The sequence below is a fragment of the Gekko japonicus genome, unplaced genomic scaffold, assembly GCF_001447785.1.
Source record: "Gekko japonicus isolate JY-2015 unplaced genomic scaffold, Gekko_japonicus_V1.1 scaffold1123, whole genome shotgun sequence".
NCBI classification, from domain to species: domain Eukaryota; kingdom Metazoa; phylum Chordata; class Lepidosauria; order Squamata; family Gekkonidae; genus Gekko; species Gekko japonicus.
The window spans coordinates 322676-333050 of record NW_015165858.1 but is presented as its reverse complement, the minus strand read 5'-3'; positions in this window follow the sequence as shown (position 1 = coordinate 333050).

Sequence of the window (10375 nt, the reverse complement as noted above, 5' to 3'; positions counted from 1 at the left end):
ATTTTGATGATGAGGAAATTTGACTTGTTGAGTCCTGTGAGTAGGACTCCTCCTCCTCCTCTTCTTCTTCCTTCTCCTCCACATCCGGTTTTAGATTATTTTCCTTCTGCTTCTTTTTTACATTGAACATTTGATCCATAAATCTTTCCGCTTTTGGAACAGAGTCAATTTTATATTTTTTATCCTGGTAATTAAAACTCAGCCCTTCTGGGTATAGCCATATATATGGTGTTCCCTTTTTTTGCAGGGAGAGAGTAAGCATCCTGTATAATTTCCTCCGTTTTCTTACTTCAAATGGAATGTCTTTCAAAATGTTTATCTCTTCATTCTTGATTTTTAAGGATTTCCCTATTGTTGACTTTAGCACCAGTTCTCTGGTTGATCGTTTCCTGAATTTTAAGTAAGTTTCCCCTGGAAGTTTATTTTTCTTTATAAAATCCGGATAAGTCCTGTATGCCACATCCATTTCCTTAATTAAGTCTTCTTGTTTATAATCCATTAGTGGGGCCAAGGCAACCGCCAAGAGTTCCTTTAAGTCCTCATTCTTATCTTCAGGTATCCCATGGAAACGTAGAACATGGATCTTCCCAACTGGAGCTGTATTAGTTGCGTTTTATCCAAGGATCTCTCCTTCTCTGCTTCATCCACTCTTATATTAATACTCTCAATCTGTTTTCTCTTATCCATCTGCTCTAGTTGTTTTTGCACATTATCTAGCTTGGTGTTGAGAGTAGTCATCTGATCCATTAGAGGGCGCAGTGCATTTGCTAACAATGAGGAGAAGTCTGTAGATGCTTCCTGGTTCTGGGAGGGAGTCATTGGTATGTTTTTTCCGATCACCAGTTTTTTCTCCAGTGCTCTCCGTCCTCTCCCAGCCATAACAAGAAGTAAGTTTTCCAAAACAAAGCAAAAGTTATGCATTTTAATTCCACTTTGTATATTTTAGCAGCTTTTCCGTTCGCTTAACTTCTTATACGCTTGGTTTGGCTCAAAGTCTTTTTATTTTCGATTTACAACCATTTTTACAGTTTACTCATATGGGGGGGCTTGAAATCCCCTCCCCCCACGCTTCAAACGTAGGCGCTTCCAATTACTACCAAGGCTGCATTCGCTTATTTTTCACCTGAGCTTTGCTTAACTCACAGTTTGTAGCCTTGGAGGTCTTTTGGAAGTCTTTTTAGAAGTTTGATCATGATCGCTTGCTCCGGCAGTCGTCTCTGGGCGCCATGCTGGCTCCGCAGCGACGGTACCTATCGGAGGTGAGCCTCAATTCCTTGGGCGTCCCCTTGGAAGAGGCTCTCCTCAGCTCCCCAGGCTGGGGGTCCGGGACGAACTCGAACCCTTCCCATTAGCCGGGTCTCGGCGCGTCTCCATCTAAGCGAAACGAGACTTGTCCGAGCAACTAAACGCTTAAACCGGAAGTCCAGCAATGTCAATTTTTAAACGAACAAAACCTAGCAGCCATAGGAAAGTGTAGCTGCATACAGCTTAAGCTGTAAGCGTGCATGAAATGTTGGACTACGATTGGTTTTTTCTCACGTGCTGCAGAAAGTGACAGCCTTGAGTTCTCTCCATACTGCTGCCATCAGCTTTTATGTAACGATTTCCATTTTTTGTGCATGAGAGCATATAGAAATACCTTAAAACTAAAGATTTTTTTACTTTTAAAAAAGATATGGGATGCATAATATTTAAAGACTGGTGTCTGTAGCTCTGCACAACTAATTCCCAAAAAGGATTTATCAAATAGTGCCCCATTCTAGATGACATTTTTGAAACCTTGGGGATCTTGTGGTATGGCATTAGGATTAGCCAAGTTTATTAAAAGTTCCCTGGCTCTGTTGACATTGCTGAACTCTTCAAAAGTAGATCTTTAAATATTGGATGGTGAATTCAGGGCTGGCCTGATCACAAGGTGCACCTAGGCAATTGCCTGGGGTGACAGAAGTGGAGGGACAAAGGAATAAAAAGATTGCTTAAGTGGAGGGACAATGGAATAAAAAGATTGCTCAAAAGGATGGTAGAGAAACTGAATGGATTTTCATCTATTTTCAGTGTGGATAATGTGGAGAACATAGAGCTGCTCTTTTGAGGAAGGATGTCTAAAGAACTGAGTCAAATGGAGGTGATGAGAGAAAGTTCTAGGACTACTAGGAAAAACTTGAAAACCAATATATCTGCAGCACTGGAATGGTGTATACCTGAGGATTCTTTAACTCAAATATGAGATTGTCAGTCTACTAATTAGTATGTATTAATTGTTGCTAAAACTGGCCTCTATGCATGAAATAGCAGATAACAGCAAATTTTTTAAAGGGTTCAGGGGAAATCTAGGCGATTATAGGCCACTTAGCCTTATATCTGCTCCAAGTAAATTCATAGAAACTGTTAAGGAGTTATTATTAAGAAAGTTATTATTAGTTATTGAGGAACAAAGTCTGCTGAGGGAAAATCAACATGGCTTCTGCAAATAGAAGTCTTGCTTCAACAATCGCTTGGCATTCTTTGAGCAGGTTAACAAGGATGTCAGTATGGGCAATCTGGTAGACAATGAATATACTTGGACTTCCAGAAGGCTTTTGATAAGGTACTTTACCAAAGCTTCCTGAGTTAGCTTAGCAATCATAGGATAAGAGAACTGGACCTCTCATGGAGTAAAGGCTGGTTTAATGGCAGGAAGCAGAGAGTAGGAACAAATGAACACTTCTCGCAATGAAGGGAAGTGAGCAGTGGGATCCCACTAGGATCAGTACTGGGACCAGTGCCATTTAATTTGTTCATAGTAAGTGATTTGGAATTGAGGTTGAGCAGTGTAGCAGTCAAGTTTACAGATGATACCAAATTATTCAGGATGGTGAAAAAACAAGACAAGATTGTGAAGAGCTACAGGAGGATCTCTCTAAATTGGGTAAGTGGGCCACTACGTGACAAATGAAGTTCTGCGTGGGTAAGTATAAGGCGATACATATTGGAACAAAAAGTAATAATTTTAAATACATGCCGATGGGGTCTGAATTGGCTGAGACTGAGGACACAACTAGACATGACAACATCCCTGGGTATAGCCCAGGGATGCCACTGTCATTTTACAGCCTAGTAGGGACAATTAAAACATGCTGAGGGCCTGATCCTGATTGGCCCTACAGCATGGTGGGACCAGATGCTCTTGTTCTCCCGTTTGTGCCTTTTCAAGACTAACCGTGGGGGAGGGGGTGTTGTGGAGAGGTTGGTGAAAACGTCGACCCAGTGTGCAGGAGCAGTGAAATAAGAAAACTCTGTGCTAGGAATTATTAGGAAAGTTATCGAAAATGAAATGGACCCTATTGAAATGCTCTTGTATAAAGCTATGGTGCAGCCTCATTTGGAAAACTACAGTTCTGGTTACTGTATCTCAAAAAGGATGTTGCAGACCTGGAAAAAGTAGGAGGAGGGCAACCAAGACGATTTGGGGGATTGGAGCACCTTCTCTATGAGGAAATGCTGGAGAGTCTAAGGGGAGACATAATAGAGTTTTATAAAATTATGCATCAGGTTGAGAAAGTGGCTAGAGGGAGCATGTTCTTTCTCTCTCCAAATACTAGAACTTGAGGCACGCAATGAAACTATTGGGAAATACATACAGAGCAGACAAAAGGAAATACTTCTTTATTCATTTAGTACTTAAAACTGTGGAAGTCACTGCTGGGGAAATAGTGATGGCCATAAGCATAGCTTTAAAAGGGGGTTAGACAGATTCATGGAGGAGAGGTCCATCAGTGGCTCCTAGCTAGTGACTGGAGAGAACCTTCATATCCAGAGGAAGCAACCCTCTGAATAACAGTTTATTTAGCCTTGCAGGGCAATTGGTTGGCTGATGTGTGAAATGGGACGCTGGAATTGGTTGGCTGGTGTGTGAAATGGGACGCTGGAGTCGATGGGCCATTGGTCTGATCCTGCAAGCTCTCACGTTAACAGGGAAGGCAACTGGCCCTGTGGCCACTCTGTCGGCCTGCAGAGTCACATTCTGCTCCTGGATGCACTCCTGGCTCCAGTGGGTGGACCACTGGTGCCTGCTCCTTCCCTCCCTCCAGCAAGGGCAGGTGCTCTTTCTCCTTCCCTCCCCCTGCAGCTAGAATTCCTTGTTTTCTTTCCTTTGCAGAACCATTCCTTAGCACATTTTTCTTTGTGATTGTTTTCACTTACTCTTTCTGTTTAGATCTGTGATTCTCAGTGTATGAATCATGCCTCTGTAGGAGGGTGTGGACTTTTCTTTGTGTACGAACAAAGATATAGACTGACTCACTTTCGTTCATTTCTAATCAGTAGAACCTTGGCTGCTCTGAAAGATGACTACTCATGAACTACTGGAATTTGATTATTTGAGCTGAAGCTAGGAGGGCAAAGATGCCCTTGGTTTTCACTGGCTTTTGGGATGACTTCCTTATAGATCTAGAAGCAGGCCTTGGACCCCCATTCATTTTTGCTTTTCTTTCTGTTTGCCTGTACTCTTGCACCAAAGATAAGAACAAGTTGACCTAACTTGATATCTATTCTGCCTGTCTTAATTGGGGAGAGGAGAATCAGCCAAATAGTTTGGGTTTATTTTAAATTTAGACTATGGTATTAACCATACCTGATATTTTTTGCGCCAAGAAATTTATGCTGCAAGTGGCTCCCTGAGACAAGGTACAACTTTACATATTCAAGAGACATTCTTTAAAAAAACACACACAACAATCCTCCTACCATGTCTCCATCTGGCTGGTTTCCTCATAATATGCCACTTCTGAATTATCTCTTCTAAATTATTTGATCCCTGTCCTGGAAGAAGCAATTTAAGGAATACATTACATGTTACATGGGAAATCCATGATATGATCTGATGTGTGTGTGTGTGTGAGACAGAGAGCAGCCATATGGGGCTGTCAACTTTAGTTTCAGCAGTAAAAACATATCCCCCCCCCCCCCAGGCAGCAAACAGCAACCGGGGGCACACTGAGTCTAGAGAGAAGAGTTTTATATCACCTACCCTAGGAACAGTTCTGCATGCAAACTGACTGTCCCCCAAAAGTGCAGTTCAAAAAAATGGTGGTGGAAAGTGCTGTGTCCAGTTGAATTGCCTGCCTCTGCAGAGCAACCCCGGACTTCCATGTTGGTCTCCCATCCAACTACTAACCAAGGCTGACCCTGCTTAGCTTCTGAGATCTGATGATATTAGGAAATAAATCTCTTTACAGATATCCTTTATAACATGTAGTTTTGTCCTAAGGCTTTAGTTTCCATTAGTGGAACTCTTGCAGCAGTTTCTGTTGTGTAACTCTTTTGTACATTACACAGTAATAAATTAGATAACCAGTAACTTGCAAGTTATAAATTGTGCTCGTTCATTTTCGGTTCAAATAGACTGGAGCACAGTTACCCAACGTGAGCTTGGAGAGAATTTCAAACATCAGGTAAGACAGAAAAAACAAGTTCAGTTGTAGAAAGTGTACTGGAGTGGAAGGTGCTGTGGGGAGAGAAATGGTACTATTTTGAATGGGAAAATGTTACAGGTTTTTGATAAGTTCTAGAGGAGGAATCATATTTCTTGACACTTAAAGCCATATGAGAGCATAGCAAACAGATAAATAGAAGAAAGAATAGCAGAAGAATCTGATATAATGACAAGAAACTGGATTTTATCTATATACATACACACATGCTAAAAATAGGGTCCTTAGCCTCATCCGCTCCCCAACAAATAATACAAACAGTGGGTGCCCTGTGAGTACTCGGGGGAGAGAAAACCCCACTTTTGTGCTCATTTGCCTCTGGTTCCCACTCTGTTGTCTTGATCTCTTTACCCCATCACTTTTCTGCCTCTCCTTCCCCTCCTTTGCAGCCCCCCTATATCCTCTCCTCCTCCCCCTCATATCATTTCCCTAACTCTGTCCCCTTACTACTTAGGTTTGGGGGGAGGAGTTTGGGTGCCATCCTGAGTTGCTTCAGCAGCCCAAAATGCCACCCAAATTTCTCTCTCCATATATAGATATTGCTTATATACTCCACAACAGCAGCTGAGATCTCACGAGACTCCACTGTGAGGTCTTGACTGCCATGTAGTCATTGCTAGGCAACACAGAACATTTCTGAGGTTCCCATACCGTGGATACAGCACTCTTGGATGTTTGCTGAAGGATTTAGAGGCCCTTCCTAAGAACTGGGCAAAATCACATTCACTCAGTGCTTTAGGAAAGGCCTCTTAGTGCAGAACAATGTTGCATGAGGTTGCTTCGCACCTTCAAATGGAGGCCAATATCTCACAATGGAGTCAAGCAAGATCTGGTTTGGCATTCTGTTGACCAAAAAAAAGAAGTGGTGATGTTAAGAGATGTGAACACAGGCTTGGGAAATTCCTGGGGGTTTGGGGGGAGGGAGCGCGGGAGGGTGATGCACACAAGTCTCCCCTCTGAAACGGCCATTTAAAAAAAAAAATGGCAGGGAGTCTGTCTTCAAGAAGTGGACTGTTTACCCCCGGCATGGCGGTATTGCTATGACTGCAATGTCTGGCTGATCTGATCAACTCTTTAAAAGTTTCTTCTGTCATATGGGGTTTAACTGAAATAGTTGTCAGTCAGACTTGGAGACGGCTCTAAGCTCTCAAGGGATTTGGTTAAAGTGTAACAGTACCTTCTTACTAGTATTTCTGTAAGAAAGAAAACATATACCTCAGCACAACTCTGTGGAGCTACGCTGTTCCAGTGCCATTCAACCAGCAGCTGTTTAAAATATGAGCATCAAAAGCTGTCAAGGAAATAATCCATTTCTTCTTGCATACGCTTGCCTCCAGTGCCTCAATTAACGTTCTAAATATTATATCCCTCTTCACACAAATGTACACGCAAGCCTTTCCTCTCAGTGCCTACCATCCTCTTAAACCTCTCAGGCTATGAGTTACAAGTAGGTTAGAACTTCACAAGCTACCCGTCTTGTCTCTTTTAAAATATACAGAGAGCCAATGGCCATTTCACATCTGAGGTCCTGTCTCACCCCCAGAGCCATCCACAGACGAGGTAGGCCAGCCCCCTTTAATAATAAGCCCTCACTCACACACAGCTATGGGGTTTGGGGCTCAAACACTGTTGCAATCACTTGCTGCCACCATTTATTCATATCCTGTATGTATATAAACAGAGATATTAAATTGTGTGTGCTTTTCCTTAGACATGCAGCTCATGGGGTTAATCAAAATAGGAACACTTTTATAGTTATAATAAAACACTGAGAAAAGGTGTCAGTAACAATGTTTCATTTCCATTGGACTTTTGAACTGAGGCCCTATTCCTACAACTGGGATCCTTTAGTTACAAATTTGCTATTTCCAGCCTGCTCTAAGGAGCTCTTCTGTACAGTTCTACTCCATCAGAAAACCTTTTTTTCTTTCTCTCCGCTCCTAAGCTGCCATCTGCTCTGCTACTGACTCCTAATTGTCATTTTCAATGACTGGTTTTCAAGTGTCCCTCACTCAACATTCCACCAACTCTTACTGGTTGCTCTCGGACAGAGGTGGAACCTAGCCTGTCTGACACAGGTTTTTCGCGATTTACAAACCCAAACATGCATTTGAGTTGGGCTTCTCAGTCTTCGCAGATTTACACCGAAGGAGTAACAAAATGGATTTCTTTACATGCATACATAAGGAAGATAGCACAGTCACTTGCAAATGTTTATTCAAGAACACCGTCTGCCAAACTATTTCCTTAAGGAGGGGCTGGGGTTGGAGAGGGGCTGTGGCTCAGTGGTACTCTACCTGCTTGGCATGCAGAACAGGTTCAATCCCTGGTAGATCCAGTTAAAAGACCAGGCAGCAGGTGATGTGAAAGACCCTGGAGAGCCACTGCCAGACTGGGTAGATAATGCTGACTTTGATGGGCCAAGGGCCTGATTCAGTAGAAGGCAGTTTCATATGTTCAAGAGGGAATATTTCTTTATTTATTTGCCTCCCTTTCTTACTGGCATTCAAGATGGATTACAAAATATATATTTTTAAAATTCTATAAGATAGCACAAGACATCCAATAAGCAGTGCAAAAGGAACATGAAACACCACACAGTAAAAACACCTGGAGAGCCACTGCCAGACTGAGTAGATAATGCTGACTTTGATGGCCCAAGGGTCTGATTCAGTAGAAGGCAGTTTCATATGTTCAAGGGGGAATATTTATTTATTTGCCTGCCCTTTCTTACTGGCATTCAAGATGGATTACAAAATATATATTTTTTAAATTCTATAAGATAGCACAAGACATCCAATAAGCAGTGCAAAAGGAACATGAAACACCACACAGTAAAAACAAAGAGCTAGATTTAAGTCCAGTAGCACCTTAGAGAGCGACAAGATTTTCAGAGGCTCTGGCCAGGGCTAGTGGGCTAGCCTGGAGCTGCAGATTGATTGGAGGGGGGGTCACTCCCGGCTTGCCTCCATGTACAATAGGTGCCTTCACCAAGGATGGGTTGGGATTGTGGCAAACGTAGCACCATGGTGGGTTGCTAACTGGATACCAGTTGTCCATCTAATATCTTTTTACCTGGTTGGAGTACTGTGACATGTTCTACAGGGGATGCTTTTGAAGACATACTGGAAGCTTCAATGAGCATTAAAAGCTGCAGAAAGACTCCTGCCTCTGGTCAACTGCCTGGAATATATATAACTCCAGTTACTCCATCAACAGCACTGGTGACCTATAGCACCCAGTTCAAAGTGCTGGTTATTACCTTTTATGGCCTAGAGTTCTAATGCTTAGTGAACCCTCATGATCTAATATATTCCCATGCACTAGTGTGCTCTTTGAACAACCTTCTCCTTGTGGCGCCTTCTCATAGGATTTTCAGTTTAGGAACAGTTAGGTCATTTACCAGAGTGGGTGCAGAGGATGCTATCAGGATTGGGACAGAGAGAGAGAGAGAATTCTGACCCATTAGTGTCCTTCCATAATCTTTCCTGTTCTCCGTTGTTGAAAGCAGGGACAGCATGAGTGCTTGTGTGTATGTATACCCCTAGACAGAGCCCATGCATGCACTGAACAGCCCTGCAACCATCTAACCGAAAGGGAGACTTGTAACAGAGCTTGGCGGGCGCAGTTCCATCTCCTTATTCACAGCATAGGTAAAAAGGTAAAGGTTCCCTTGCTCGAAAGCCAGTCGAATCCGACTCTAGGGTTGTGGTGCTCATCTCCGTTTCAAAGCCGAAGAGCCAGCGCTGTCCGAAGACATTTCCGTGGTCATGTGGCCAGCATGACTAAACACCAAGGTGCACAGAACGCTGTTACCTTCCCACTGAAGTGGTCCCTATTTATCTACTTGCAATTTCTTGCTTTCGAACTGCTAGGTTGGCAGGAGCTGGAACTAGAGACGGGAGCTCACCCCGTCTTGCGGCACCCGGGTCTCGAACTGCTGAACTACTGACCTTCCAGAGCCTGCAGTTCAGCGTCTTAACCACTTGAGCCACCACAGCATACACAACCACAAAACCAGAGTCAAGTTACTGGGTTTGGATCCACTGAGCACTCAAAGGCAGCTTGGAGGAAATAAAGTTTATCTTGATAAGAAAGAGAGGGTGAAAACAGGAGGGTCCAAGAATAACTAGGGGGAGGGGAATATAAACACAGAGTTGCGAATGGTTTACAAAATAAAAGATCCTGTTGTAGTCTTAATTACATTTGTTTCAGGTCTTTAAGCCCATTTAACTGGTACTCCGACCCTAGGGTTGCCAACTCTAGAATGGGGCATTCTTTTTTGAGATCTGAGGATGGGGCCTGTGGGGGGGAGAATCTGGGAGGCATTTCTCCTAGAGTTCATGGAGAATATACTGCCTATCCTCCAAAGCAGCCATTCCCTCCAGAGAAAGTGATCTCTACAGCCTGGAGATCCTCAGGCCCCACCTAGACTTTGGCGGAAAAAAGGTAAAAGTCAGATCTACATGGATCCTCATGAATTCATATGATTTTTACATTGAAACGAAATAAAACTACCATCATATTGTAGGCCATGTGTTAATCTATAGGGGGCACCACAAAAACCACGCATCCACAGATTCGTGGCACCACAACAGCGCAAACACATGATTCCGAAGCACGGATCCTCATGAATTCATATGATTTTTACGCTGAAATGAAATAAAACCACCATCATACTGCAGACCATGTCTTAGACTATAGGCAGCACTCCAAAAACCATGCCCCCAGGAATTTGTGGCACCACAAAACTGCAAAAACATGGTTCCAAAGCACAGATCCTCATGGATCCTCAGGGTTTTTCAATTGGGTCACTCCAAACACACCATCAAATCACATAACACGTCCATGTCCACAGCTTGCACCACAAAAATCACAGATCCACAGCTTCATGGTGACACCAT